Here is a 15,638-nt window from a genome sequence, read left to right on the forward strand (position 1 = left end):
ATCAACACAATATTTCCTTGAAAGTTCTCCAACAGCTCTGGCAGCTAGGCTTGCTTGATTTCCAAACTCATCCACTGCTTGAGCAACAGAGGTAGCATCCTTAAATTTCATGTTCCAATACTGCCTACCAACAGAAACATTACCATTACCATCTCAAGGAAATGATTGCCCATGTTCCAACCTTTCATCCTTGAAACCTAAGTGGCATGAACCACCATCATCAACACAATAATGCCTTGAATGTTCTCCAACAGCTCTGGCAGCTAGGCTTGCGTGTTCTCAAAACACATTCGCTGCTTGAGTAGCAGAGGTAGCATCGTTAAATTTCATGTTCTAATACTCACTGCCAACTGAACAATTACCATTACCATCTCAAGGAAATGATTGCCCATGTTCCAACCTTTCATCCTTGAAAAGTAAGTGGCATGAACCACCATCATCAACACAATATTGCCTTGAAAGTTCTGCAATAGTTCTGGCCGCTAGGCTTGCATGTTCTCAAAACACAATCGCTGCTTGAGCAGCAGAGGTAGCATCGTTAAATTTCATGTTCCAATACTGCCTGCCAACTGAAAAATTACCATTACCATCTCAAGGAAATGATTTCCCATGTTCCAACCTTTCATCCTTGAAAACTAAGTGGCATGAACCACCATCATCAACATAATATTGCCTTGAAAGTTCTACAACAGTTCTGGCCGCTAGGCTTGCATGTTTTACAAACTCAGTCGCTGCTTGAGCAGCAGAGGTAGCATCCTCAAATTTCATGTTCCAATTCTACTTGCCAACAGAAAAATTGCCATTACCATCTCAAGGAAATAATTGCCCATGTTCCAACCTTTCATCCTTGAAACCTAAGTGGCATGAACCACCATCATCAACATAATATTGCCTTGAATGTTCTCCAACAGCTCTGGCAGCTATGCTTGCATGTTCTCAAAACACATTCGCTGCTTGAGCAGCAGAGGTAGCATCATTAAATTTCATGTTCCAATACTGCCTACCAACTGAAAAATTACCATTACCATCTCAAGGAAATGATTGCTTATGTTCCAACCTTTCATCCTTGAAAACTAAGTGGAATGAACCACCTTCATCAACACAATATTGCCTTGAAAGTTCTACAACAGTTCTGGCCGCTAGGCTTGCATATTCTGCAAACCTAGTCGCTGCTTGAGCAGCAGAGGTATCATCCACAAATTTCATGTTCCAATTATGCTTGCCAACAGAAAAATTACCATTGCCATCTCCAGGAAATGATTGCCCATGTTCCAACCTTTCATCCTTGAAACCTAAGTGGCATGGACCACCATCATCAAAACAATATTGCCTTGAAAGTTGTCTAACACATCTGGCAGCTAGGCTTGCATGTTCTCCAAACTCAGCTGCTGCTTGAGCAGCAAAGGTAGTATCCTTAAATTTCATGTTCCAATTCTGCTTGCCAACAGAAAAATTACCATTACCATCTCCAGGAAATGCTTGCCCATGTTCAAACCTTTCATCCATGAAACCTAAGTGGCATGAACCACCATCATCAAAAATATATTGCCTTGAATGTTCTCCATCAGCTCTAGCAGCTAGGCTTGCATGTTCTCCTAACTCAACCGCTGCTTGAGAAGCGTAGGTAGCATCCTTAAATTTCATGTTCCAATACTGCCTACCAACAAGAAGGTTTACCATTACCATCTCAAGGAAATGATTTCCCATGTTCCAACCTTTCATCCTTGAAACCTAAGTGGCATGAACCACCATCATCAACACAATATTGCCTTGAAAGTTCTACAACAGCTCTGGCGGCTAGGCTTGCATGTTCTCAAAAATCATTCATTGCTTGAGCAGCAGAGGTAGCATTGTTAAATTTCATGTTCCAATACTGCCTGCCAACTAAAAATATTACCATTACCAACTCAAAACTAAGTGGCATGAACCATCATCATCAACACATATTTTTCTTTGAAAGTTCTTCAACTGCTCTGGCAGCTAGGCTTGCATGTTCTGCAAACCCAGCCGTTGTTTGAGCAGCAAAGGTAGCATCCTTAAATTTCATGTTCCAATTCTTCTTGCCAACAGAAAAATTACCAATACCATATCAAGGAAATGCTTGCCCATGTTCCAACCTTTCATCCTTTAAACCTAAGTGGCATGAACCACCATCATCAAAACAATATTGCCTTGAAAGTTCTCCAACAGCTCTGGCAGCTAGGTTTGCATGTTCTGCAAACTCAGCCACTGCTTTTGCAGCAGAGGTAGCATCCTTAAATTTCATGTTCCAATTCTGCCTGCCAACAGAAAAATTACCATTACCATCTCCAGGAAACGATTGCCCATGTTCCAACCTTTTATCCTTGAAACCTAAGTGGCATGAACCACCATCATCAACAATATATTTCCTTTAAAGTTCTCCATCAGCTCTAGCAGCTAGGCTTGCATGTTCTCCAAACTCAACCGCTGCTTGAGAAGCATAGGTAGCATCCTTAAATTTCATGTTCCAATACTGCCTACCAACAAGAAGATTTACCATTACCATCTCAAGGAAATGATTGCCCATGTTCCAACCTTTTATCCTTGAAACCTAAGTGGCATGAACCACCATCAACAACACAATATTGCCTTGAAAGTTCTACAACAGCTGTGGCAGCTAGGCTTGCATGTTCTCAAAAATCATTCGTTGCTTGAGCAGCAAAGGTAGCATCATTAAATTTCATGTTCCAATACTGCCTGCCAACTGAAAAATTACCATTACCATCTCAAGGAAATGATTGCCCATGTTCCAACCTTTCATCCTTCAAAACTAAGTGGCATGAACCATCAACATCAACACAATATTGCCTAGAAAGTTCTACAACATCTCTAGTAGCTAGGCTTGCATGTTCTGAAAACCCAGCCGTTGTTTGAGCAGCAAAGGTAGCATCCTTAAATTTCATGTTCCAATTCTTCTTGCCAACAGAAAAATTAACAATACCATATCAAGGAAATGCTTGCCCATGTTCCAACCTTTCATCCTTTAAACCTAAGTGGCATGAACCAGCATCATCAACACAATATTGCTTTGAAAGTTCTACAACATTTCTGGCAGCTAGGCCTGCATGTTCTGTAAACTAAGCCGCTGCTTGAGAAGCAGAGGTAGCATCCTTAAATTTCATGTTCCAATTCTGCCTGCCAACAGAACAATTACCATTACCATCTCCAGGATATGATTGCCCATGTTCCAACCTTTCATCCTTGAAACCTAAGTGGCATGAACCACTATCATCAACACAATATTGCCTTAAAAGTTCTACAACAGCTCTGGCATCTAGGCCTGCATGTTCTGCAAACTCAGCCGCTGCTTGAGCAGCAGAGGTAGCATCCTTAAATTTCATGTTCCAATTCTACCTGCCAACTGAAAAATTACAAATACCACCTCTAGGAAATAATTGCCCAAGTTCCAACCTTTCATCTTTGAAACCTAAGTGGCATGAACCACCATCATCAACATAATATTGCCTTGAAAGTTGTACAACAGCTCTGGCAGCTAGGCTTGCATGTTCTGCAAACTCAGCCGCTGCTTGAGCAGCAGAGGTAGCATCCTTAAATTTCATGTTCCAATTCTACCTGCCAACAGAAAAATTACAATTACCATCTCCAGGAAATGATTACCCATGTTCCAACCTTTCATCTTTGAAACCTAAGTGGCATGAACCACCATCATCAATACAATATTGCCTTGAAAGTTCTATAACAGCTCTGGTAGCTAGGTTTGCATGTTCTGCAAACTCAGCCACTGCTTTAGCAGCAGAGGTAGCATCCTTAAATTTCATGTTCCAATTCTGCCTGCCAAGAGAAAAATTACTATTACCATCTCAAAGAAATGATTGCCCATGTTCCAACCTTTCATGCTTGTAACCTAAGTGGCATGAACATCCATCATCAACACAATATTGCCTTGAAAGTTTTACAACAGCTCTGGAATCTAGGGCTGCATGTTCTGCAAACTCAGCCGCTGCTTGAGCAGCAGAGGTAGCATCCTTAAATTTCAAGTTCCAATTCTACCTGTCAACAGAAAAATTACAATTACCATCTCCAGGAAATGATTGCCCAAGTTCCAACCTTTCATCTTTGAAACCTAAGTGGCATGAACCACCATCATCAACATAATATTGCATTGAAAGTTCTACAACAGCTCTGGCAGTTAGGCTTGCATGTTCTGCAAAATCAGCCGCTGCTTGAGCATCAGAGGTAGCATCCTTAAATTTAATGTTCCAATTCTACCTGCCAACAGAAAAATTACTATTACCATCTCAAGGAAATGATTGCCCATGTTCCAAACTTTCATCCTTGAAACCTAAGTGGCATGAACTACCATCATCAACATAATATTGCCTTGAAAGTTCTACAACAGCTCTGGCAGCTAGGCTTGCATGTTCTGAACTCAGCTGCTACTTGAGTAGCAGAGGTAGCATCCTTAAATTTCATGTTCCAATTCTTCCTGCCAACAGAAAAATTACCATTACCATCTCCAGGAAATGATTGCCCTTGTTCCAATCTTTCATCCTTGAAACCTAAGTGGCATGAACCACCATCATCAACCCAATATTCCCTTGAAAGTTCTACAACAGCTTTGGTAGCTAGGCTTGCATGTTCTCAAAAATCATTCATTGCTTGAGCAGCAGAGGTAGCATTGTTAAATTTCATGTTCCAATACTGCCTGCCAACTGAAAAATTACCATTACCATCTCAAGGAAATGATTGCCCATGTTCCAACCTTTCATCCTTCAAAACTAAGTGGCATGAACCATCATCATCAACACATATTTTTCTTTGAAAGTTCTACAACAGCTCTGGCAGCTAGGCTTGCATGTTCTGCAAACCCATCCGTTGTTTGTGCAGCAAAGGTAGCATCCTTAAATTTCATGTTCCAATTCTTCTTGCCAACAGAAAAATTACCAATACCTTATCAAGGAAATGCTTGCCCATGTTCCAACCTTTCATCCTTTAAACCTAAGTGGCATGAACCACCATCATCAAAACAATATTGCCTTGAAAGTTCTCCAACAGCTCTGGCAGCTAGTTTTCCATGTTCTGCAAACTCAGCCACTGCTTCAGCAGCAAAGCTAGCATCCTTAAATTTCATGTCCCAATTCTGCCTCCCAACAGAAAAATTACCATTACCATCTCCAGGAAATGATTGCCCATGTTCCAACCTTTCATCCTTGAAACCTAAGTGGCATGAACCACCATCATCAACACAATATTGCCTTGAAAGTTCTACAACAGCTCTGGCATCTAGGCCTGCATGTTCTGCAAACTCAGCCGCTGCTTGAGCAGCAGAGGTAGCATCCTTAAATTTCATGTTCCAATTCTACCTGCCAACAGAAAAATTACAAATACCACCTCTAGGAAATAATTGCCCAAGTTCCAACCTTTCATCTTTGAAACCTAAGTGGCATGAACCACCATCATCAACATAATATTGCCTTGAAAGTTGTACAACAGCTTTGGCAGCTAGGCTTGCATGTTCTGCAAACTCAGTCGCTGCTTGAGCAGCAGAGGTAGCATCCTTAAATTTCATGTTCCAATTCTACCTGCCAACAGAAAAATTACAATTACCATCTCCAGAAAATGATTACCCATGTTCCAACCTTTCAGCCTTGAAACCTAAGTGGCATGAACTACCATCATCAACATAATATTGCCTTAAAAGCTCTACAACAGCTCTGGCAGCTAGGCTTGCATGTTCTGCAAACTCAGCTGCTGCTTGAGTAGCAGAGGTAGCATCCTTAAATTTCATGTTCCAATTCTTCCTGCCAACAGAAGAATTACCATTACCATCTCCAGGAAATGATTGCCCATGTTCCAATCTTTCATCCTTGAAACCTAAGTGGCATGATCCACCATCATCAACACAATATTCCCTTGAAAGTTCTACAACAGCTTTGGCAGCTAGGCTTGCATGTTCTCAAAAATCATTCATTGCTTGAGCAGCAGAGGTAGCATTGTTAAATTTCATGTTCCAATACTGCCTGCCAACTGAAAAATTACCATTACCATCTCAAGGAAATGATTGCCCATGTTCCAACCTTTCATCCTTCAAAACTAAGTGGCATAAACCATCATTATCAACACATATTTTTCTTTGAAAGTTCTACAACAGCTCGGGAAGCTAGGCTTGCATGTTCTGCAAACCCATCCGTTGTTTGAGCAGCAAAGGTAGCATCCTTAAATTTCATGTTCCAATTCTTCTTGCCAATAGAAAAATTACCAATACCTTATCAAGGAAATGCTTGCCCATGTTCCAACCTTTCATCCTTTAAACCTAAGTGGAATGAACTACCATCATCAAAACAATATTGCCTTGAAAGTTCTCCAACAGCTCTGGCAGCTAGGTTTTCATGTTCTGGAAACTCAGCCACTGCTTTAGCAGCAAAGCTAGCATCCTTAAATTTCATGTTCCAATTCTGCCTGCCAACAGAAAAATTACCATTACCATCTCCAGGAAATAATTGCCCATGTTCCAACCTTTCATCCTTGAAACCTAAGTGGCATGAACCACCATCATCAACACAATATTGCCTTGAAAGTTCTACAACAGCTCTGGCATCTAGGCCTGCATGTTCTGCAAACTCAGCCGCTGCTTGAGCAGCAGAGGTAGCATCCTTAAATTTCATGTTCCAATTCTACCTGCCAACTGAAAAATTACAAATACCACCTCTAGGAAATAATTGCCCAAGTTCCAACCTTTCATCTTTGAAACCTAAGTGGCATGAACCACCATCATCAACATAATATTGCCTTGAAAGTTGTACAACAGCTCTGGCAGCTAGGCTTGCATGTTCTGCAAACTCAGTCGCTGCTTGAGCAGCAGAGGTAGCATCCTTAAATTTCATGTTCCAATTCTACCTGCCAACAGAAAAATTACAATTACCATCTCCAGGAAATGATTACCCATGTTCCAACCTTTCATCTTTGAAACCTAAGTGGCATGAACCACCATCATCAACCCAATATTCCCTTGAAAGTTCTACAACAGCTTTGGCAGCTAGGCTTGCATGTTCTCAAAATTCATTCATTGCTTGAGCAGCAGAGGTAGCATTGTTAAATTTCATGTTCCAATACTGCCTGCCAACTGAAAAATTACCATTACCATCTCAAGGAAATGATTGCCCATGTTCCAACCTTTCATCCTTCAAAACTAAGTGGCATGAACCATCATCATCAACACATATTTTTCTTTGAAAGTTCTACAACAGCTCTGGAAGCTAGGCTTGCATGTTCTGCAAACCCATCCGTTGTTTGAGCAGCAAAGGTAGCATCCTTAAATTTCATGTTCCAATTCTTCTTGCCAATAGAAAAATTACCAATACCTTATCAAGGAAATGCTTGCCCATGTTCCAACCTTTCATCCTTTAAACCTAAGTGCCATGAACCACCATCATCAAAACAATATTGCCTTGAAAGTTCTCCAACAGCTCTGGCAGCTAGGTTTTCATGTTCTGGAAACTCAGCCACTGCTTTAGCAGCAAAGCTAGCATCCTTAAATTTCATGTTCCAATTCTGCCTGCCAACAGAAAAATTACCATTACCATCTCCAGGAAATGATTGCCCATGTTCCAACCTTTCATCCTTGAAACCTAAGTGGCATGAACCACCATCATCAACACAATATTGCCTTGAAAGTTCTACAACAGCTCTGGCATCTAGGCCTGCATGTTCTGCAAACTCAGCCGCTGCTTGAGCAGCAGAGGTAGCATCCTTAAATTTCATGTTCCAATTCTACCTGCCAACTGAAAAATTACAAATACCACCTCTAGGAAATAATTGCCCAAGTTCCAACCTTTCATCTTTGAAACCTAAGTGGCATGAACCACCATCATCAACATAATATTGCCTTGAAAGTTGTACAACAGCTCTGGCAGCTAGGCTTGCATGTTCTGCAAACTCAGTCGCTGCTTGAGCAGCAGAGGTAGCATCCTTAAATTTCATGTTCCAATTCTACCTGCCAACAGAAAAATTACAATTACCATCTCCAGGAAATGATTACCCATGTTCCAACCTTTCATCTTTGAAACCTAAGTGGCATGAACCACCATCATCAATACCATATTGCCTTGAAAGTTCTCCAACAGCTCTGGCAGCTAGGCTTGAATGTTCTGCAAACTCAGCCACTGCTTTAGCAGGAGAGGTAGCATCCTTAAATTTCATGTTCCAATTCTGCCTGCCAACAGAAAAATTACCATTACCATCTCCAGGAAATGATTGCCCATGTTCCAACCTTTCATCCTTGAAACCTAAGTGGCATGAACCACCATCATCAACAATATATTGCCTTGAAAGTTCTTCATCAGCTCTAGCAGCTTGGCTTGTATGTTCTCCAAACTCAACCGCTGCTTGAGAAGCAGAGGTAGCATCCTTAAATTTTATGTTCCAATACTGCCTACCAACACAAAAATTACCATTACCATCTCAAGGAAATGCTTGCCCAAGTTACAACCTGGAAACCTTGAAACCTAAGTTGCATGAACCACCATCATCAACACAATATTGCCTTGAAAGTTCCCCAACAGCTCTGGCATCTAGGCCTGCATGTTCTACAAACTCAGCCGCTGCTTGAGCAGCAGAGGTAGCATCCTTAAATTTCATGTTCCAATTCTACCTGCCAACAGAAAAATTACAAATACCACCTCCAGGAAATGATTGCCCAAGTTCCAACCTTTCATTTTGAAACCTAAGTAGCATGAACCTCCATCATCAATACCATATTGCCTTGAAAGTTCTATAACAGCTCTAGTAGCTAGGTTTGCATGTTCTACAAACTCAGCCACTGCTTTAGCAGCAGAGGTAGCATCCTTAAATTTCATGTTCCAATTCTGCCTGCCAACAGAAAAATTACCATTACCATCTCCAAGAAATGATTGCCCATGTTCCAACCTTTCATGCTTGAAACCTAAGTGGAATGAACATCCATCATCAACACAATATTGCCTTGAAAGTTCTACAACAGCTCTGGCATCTAGGCCTGCATGTTCTGCAAACTCAGCCTCTGCTTGAGCAGCAGAGGTAGCATCCTAAAATTTTATGTTCCAATTCTACCTGGCAACAGAAAAATTACAATTACCATCTCCAGGAAATGATTGCCCAAGTTCCAACCTTTCATCTTTGAAACCTAAGTGGCATGAACCACCATCATCAACATAATATTGCCTTGAAAGTTCTACAACAGCTCTGGCAGCTAGGCTTGTATGTTCTGCAAAATCAGCCGCTGCTTGAGAAGCAGAGGTAGCATCCTTAAATTTAATGTTCCAATTCTACCTGCCAACAGAAAAAGTACTATTACCATCTCCAGGAAATGATTGCCCATGTTCCAACCTTTCATCCTTGAAACCTAAGTGGCATGAACCACCACCATCAACAATATATTGCCCTTAAAGTTCTCCATCAGCTCTAGCAGCTAGGCTTGTATGTTCTCCAAACTCAACCGCTGCTTGAGAAGCTGAGGTAGCATCCTTAAATTTTATGTTCCAATACTGCCTGCCAACAGAAAAATTACCATTACCATCTCAAGGAAATGCTTGCCCATGTTCCAACCTTTCAACCTTGAAACCTAAGTTGCATGAACCACCATCATCAACACAATATTGCCTTGAAAGTTCTCCAATAGCTCTGGCATCTAGGCCTGCATGTTCTACAAACTCAGCCGCTGCTTGAGCAGCAGAGGTAGCATCCTTAAATTTCATGTTCCAATTCTACCTGCCAACAGAAAAATTACAAATACCACCTCCAGGAAATGATTGCCCAAGTTCCAACCTTTCATTTTGAAACCTAAGTAGCATGAACCTCCATCATCAATACCATATTGCCTTGAAAGTTCTATAACAGCTCTAGCAGCTAGGTTTGCATGTTCTGAAAACTTAGCCACTGCTTTAGCAGCAGAGGTAGCATCCTTAAATTTCATGTTCCAATTCTGCCTGCCAACAGAAAAATTACCATTACCATCTCCAAGAAATGATTGCCCATGTTCCAACCTTTCATGCTTGAAACCTAAGTGGAATGAACATCCATCATCAACACAATATTGCCTTGAAAGTTCTACAACAGCTCTGGCATCTAGGCCTGCATGTTCTGCAAACTCAGCCGCTGCTTGAGCAGCAGAGGTAGCATCCTTAAATTTCATGTTCCAATTCTACCTGGCAACAGAAAAATTACAATTACCATCTCCAGGAAATGATTGCCCAAGTTCCAACCTTTCATCCTTGAAACCTAAGTGGCATGAACTACCATCATCAACATAATATTGCCTTGAAAGTTCTACAATAGCTCTGGCAGCTAGGCTTGAATGTTCTGCAAACTCAGCTGCTGCTTGAGCAGCAGAGGTAGCATCCTTAAATTTCATGTTCCAATTCTACCTGCCAACAGAAGAATTACCATTACCATCTCTAGGAAATGATTTCCCATGTTCCAATCTTTCATCCTTGAAACCTAAGTGGCATGAACAACCATCATCAACACAATATTTCCTTGAAAGTTCCACAACAGCTCCGGCAGCTAGGCCACTATGTTCTGCAAACTTAGTCGCTGCTTGAGCAGCAGAGGTAGCATCCTTAAATTTCATGTTCTAATTCTGCCTGCCAATAGAAAATTTACCATCTGCAGGAAATGATTGCCCATGTTCCAACCTTTCATCCTTGAAACCTAAGTGGCATGAACTACCATCAACAACACAATATTGCATCGAAAGTTCTACTATATCTCTGGGAGCTAGGCTTACATGTTCTGCAAACTCAGTCGCTGCTTGAGCAGCAAAGGTAGCATCCTTAAATTTCATGTTCCAATTTTGCCTGCCAACAAAAATATTACCATTACCATCTCTAGGAAATGATTGCCCATGTTCCAACCTTTCATCCTTGAAACCTAAGTGGCATGAACCACCATCATCAACACAATATTTCCTTGAAAGTTCTACAACAGCTCTGGCAGCTGGGCCACCATGTTCCAATTCTACTTGCCAACAAAAAACTTACCATAACCATCTCCAGGAAATGCTTGACCACGTTCCAACCTTTCATCCTTGAAACCTAAGTGGCATGAACCACCCTCATCAACAGAATATTGCCTTGAAAGTTCTCCAACAGCTCTGGCAGCTAGGCTTGCATGTTCTGCAAACTTAGTCGCTGCTTGAGCAGCAGAGGTAGCATCCTTAAATTTCATGTTCCAATTCTACATGCCAACAGAAAAATTACCATAACCATCTCCAGGAAATGCATGACCATATTCCAACCTTTCATCCTTGAAACCTAAGTGGAATGAACCACCCTCATCAACACAATATTGCCTTTAAAGTTCTCCAACAGCTCTGGCAGCTAGGCTTGCAAGTTCTGCAAACTGAGTCGCTGCTTGAGCAGCAGAGCTAGCATCCTTAAATATCATGTTCCAATACTGCCTGCCAATAGAAATATTACCGTTACCATCTCAAAGAAATGATTGCCCATGTTCCAACCTTTCATGCTTGTAACCTAAGTGGCATGAACATCCATCATCAACACAATATTGCCTTGAAAGTTTTACAACAGCTCTGGCAGCTAGGCTTGCATGTTCTGCAACCTCAGCCACTGCTTGAGCAGCAGAGGTAGCATCCTTAGATTTCATGTTCCAATTCTACTTGCCAATAGAAAAATTACCATAACCATCTCCAGGAAATGTATGACCACGTTCCAACCTTTCATCTTTAAAACCTAAGTGGCATGAACCACCCTCATCAACACAATATTTCCTTGAAAGTTCTCCAACAGCTCTGGCAGCTAGGCTTGCATGTTCTGCAAACTCAGTCGCTGCTTGAGCAGCAGAGGTAGCATCCTTAAATTTCATGTTCCAATACTGCCTGCCAACAGAAAAATTACCATTACAATCTCAAGGAAATGCTTGACCATGTTCCATCCTTTCATCCTTGAAACCTAAGTGGCATGAACCACCCTCATCAACACAATACTGCCTTGAAAGTTCTACAACAGCTCTGGCAGCTAGGCTTGCATGTTCTGCAAACTCAGCCGCTGCTTGAGCAGCAGAGGTTGTATCCTTAAATTTCATGTTCCAATTCTACTTGCCAACAGAAAATTTACCATTACCATCTCCAGGAAATGCTTGCCCATGTTCAAACCTTTCATCCTTGAAACCTAAGTGGCATGAACCACCATCATCAAAACAATATTGCCTTGAAAGTTCTCCAACAGCTCTGGCAGCTAGGCTTGTATGTTCTCCAAACTCAACCGCTGCTTGAGCAGCATAGGTAGCATCCTTAAATTTCCTGTTCCAATACTGCCTACCAACAAGAAGAGTTACCATTACCATCTCAAGGAAATGATTGCCCATGTTCCAACCTTTCATCCTTGAAACCTAAGTGGCATGAACCACCATCATCAACACAATATTGCCTTGAAAGTTCTACAATAGCTCTGGCAGCTAGGCTTGCATGTTCTGCAAACTCAGCCGTTGTTTGAGCAGCAGAGGTAGCATCCTCAAATTTCATGATTTAATTCTTCTTGCCAACTGAAAAAATTACCAATACCATATCCAGGAAATGCTTGCCCATGTTCCAACCTTTCATCCTTTAAATCTAATTTGCATGAACCACCATCATCAAAACAATATTGCCTTGAAAGTTCTCCAGCAGCTCTGGCAGCTAGGCTTGCATGTTCTCCAAACTCAGCCGCTACTTGAGCAGTAGAGGTAGGATCCTTAAATTTCATGTTCCAATACTGCCTGCCAACAGAAAAATTACCATTACCATCTGCAGGAAATGATTGCCAATGTTCCAACCTTTCTTCCTTGAAACCTAAGTGGCATGAACCACTATCATCAACATAATATTTCCTTGAAAGTTCTCCAACAGCTCTGGCAGCTAGGCTTGCATGATCTCCAAACTCATCTGTTGCTTGAGCAAAATAGGTAGCATCCTTAAATTTCATGTTCCAATACTGCCTACCAACAGAAAAATTACCATTACCATCTCAAGGAAATGAAATCCCATGTTCCAACCTTTCATCCTTGAAACCTAAGTGGCATGAACCACCATCATCAACACAATATTGCCTTGAAAGTTCTTCAACAGCTCTGGCAGCTAGGCTTGCATGTTCTCAAAAATCATTCGTTGCTTGAGCAGCAGAGGTAGCATCCTCAAATTTCATGTTCCAATTCTGCCTGCCAATAGACAAATTACCATTGCCATCTCCGGGAAATAATTGCCCAAGTTCCAACCTTTCAACCTTGAAACCTAAGTGGCATGAACCACCATCATCAACACAATATTGCCTTGAAAGTTCTACAACAGCTCTGGTAGCTAGGCTTGCATGTACTGCAAACTCAGCCGCTGCTTGAGCAGCAGAGGTAGTATCCTTAAATTTCAAGTTCCAATTCTGCTTGCCAACAGAAAAATTACCATTACCATCTCCAGGAAATGCTTGCCCATGTTCAAACCTTTCATTCTTGAAACCTAAGTGGCATGAACCACCATCAGCAACACAATATTGCCTTGAAAGTTCTAGACCAGCTTTGGCAGGTAGGCTTGCATGTTCTGCAAACTCAGCCGTTGTTTGAGCAACAGAGGTAGCATCCTTAAATTTCATGTTCCAATACTGTCTACCAACAAGAAACTTTACCATTACCATCTCAAGGAAATGATTGCCCATGTTCCAACCCTTCATCCTTGAAACCTAAGTGGCATGAACCATCATCATCAACACAATAGTGCCTTGAAAGTTCTAGACCAGCTCTGGCAGCTAGGCTTGCAAGTTCTGCAAACTCAGCCGTTGTTTGAGCAGCAGAGGTAGCATCCTTAAATTTCATGTTCCAATACTGCCTACCAACAAGAAGATTTACCATTACCATCTCAAGGAAATGATTGCCCATGTTCCAACCTTTCATCCTTGAAACCTAAGTGGCATGAACCACCATCATCAACTCAATATTGCCTTGAAAATTCTACAACAGCTCTGGCAGCTAGGCTTGCATGTTCTGCAAACTCAGCCGTTGTTTGAGCAGCAGAGGTAGCATCCTTAAATTTCATGTTCCAATTCTTCTTGCCAACAGAAAAATTACCAATACCATATCCAGGAAATGCTTGCCCATGTTCCAACCTTTCATCCTTTAAACCTAAGTGGCATGAACCACCATCATCAAAACAATATTGCCTTGAAAGTTCTCCAACAGCTCTGGCAGCTAGGCTTGCATGTTCTCCAAACTCAACCGCTGCTTGAGCAGCATAGGTAGCATCCTTAAATTTCATGTTCCAATACTGCCTACCAACAGAAGAATTACCATTACCATCTCAAAGAAAGGATTGCCCATGTTACAACCTTTCATCCTTAAAAATTAAGTGGCATGAACCACCATCATCAGCACAATATTGCCTTAAAAGTTCTACAACAGCTCTAGCAGCTAGGCTTGCCTGTTCTGCAAAATAAGTCGCTACTTGAGCAGCAGAGGCAGCATCCTTAAATTTCAAGTTCCAATTCTGCCTGCCAACAGAAAAATTACCATTACCATCTCCAGGAAATGATTGCCCATGTTCCAACCTTTCATCTTTGAAACCTAAGTGGCATGAACCACCATCATCAACAAAATATTGCCTTGAAAGTTTTACAATAGTTCTGGCAGCTAGGCTTGCATATTCTACAAACTCAGTCGCTACTTGAGAAGCAGAGGTAGCATCCTTAAATTTTATGTTCCAATTCTCCCTTCCAATAGAAAATTTACCATCTCCAGGAAATGATTGCCCATGTTCCAACCTTTTATCCTTGAAACCTAAGTGGCATGAACCACCATCATCAACACAATATTGCCTTGAAAGTTCTACAACAGCTCTGGCAGCTAGGCTTGCATGTTATGCAAACTCAGCTGCTGCTTGAGTAGCAGAGGTAGCATCCTTAAATAGCAAGTTCCAATTCTACCTGCCAACAGAAAAATTACCATTACCATCTCCAGGAAATAATTGCCCAAGTTCCAACCTTTCATCCTTGAAACTTAAGTGGCATGAACTACCATCATCAACACAATATTGCCATGAAAGTTCTATAATAGCTCTGGCAGCTAGGCTTGCATGTTCTGCAAAAACAGCCGCTGCTTGAGCAGCAGAGTTAGTATCCTTAAATTTCATGTTCCAATTCTGCTTGCCAACAGAAAAATTACCATTACCATCTCCAGGAAATGCTTTCCCATGTTCCAACCTTTCATCCTTGAAACCTAAGTGGCATGAACCACCATCATCAACACAATATTGCCTTGAAAGTTCTACAACAGCTCTGGCAGCTAGGCTTGCATGTTTTGCAAACTCAGCCGCTGCTTAAGCAGTAGAGGTAGCATACTTAAATTTAATGTTCCAATTCTGCCTGCCAACAGAAAACAATTACCATTACCATCTCCAGGAAATGATTTCCCATGTTCCAACCTTTCATCCTTGAAACCTAGGTGGCATGAACTACCATCATCAACATAATATTGCCTTGAAAGTTCTACAACAGCTCTGGCAGCTAGGCTTGCATGTTCTACAAACTCAGTCGCTACTTGAGCAGCAGAGGTAGCATCCTTAAATTTTATGTTCCAATTCTGCCTGCCAATAGAAAATTTACCATCTCCAGGAAATGATTGCCCACGTTCCAACCTTTTATCCT

This window comes from Nicotiana tomentosiformis, chromosome 8, assembly GCF_000390325.3.
Source record: "Nicotiana tomentosiformis chromosome 8, ASM39032v3, whole genome shotgun sequence".
In the NCBI taxonomy this organism is placed as follows: Eukaryota; Viridiplantae; Streptophyta; class Magnoliopsida; order Solanales; family Solanaceae; genus Nicotiana; species Nicotiana tomentosiformis.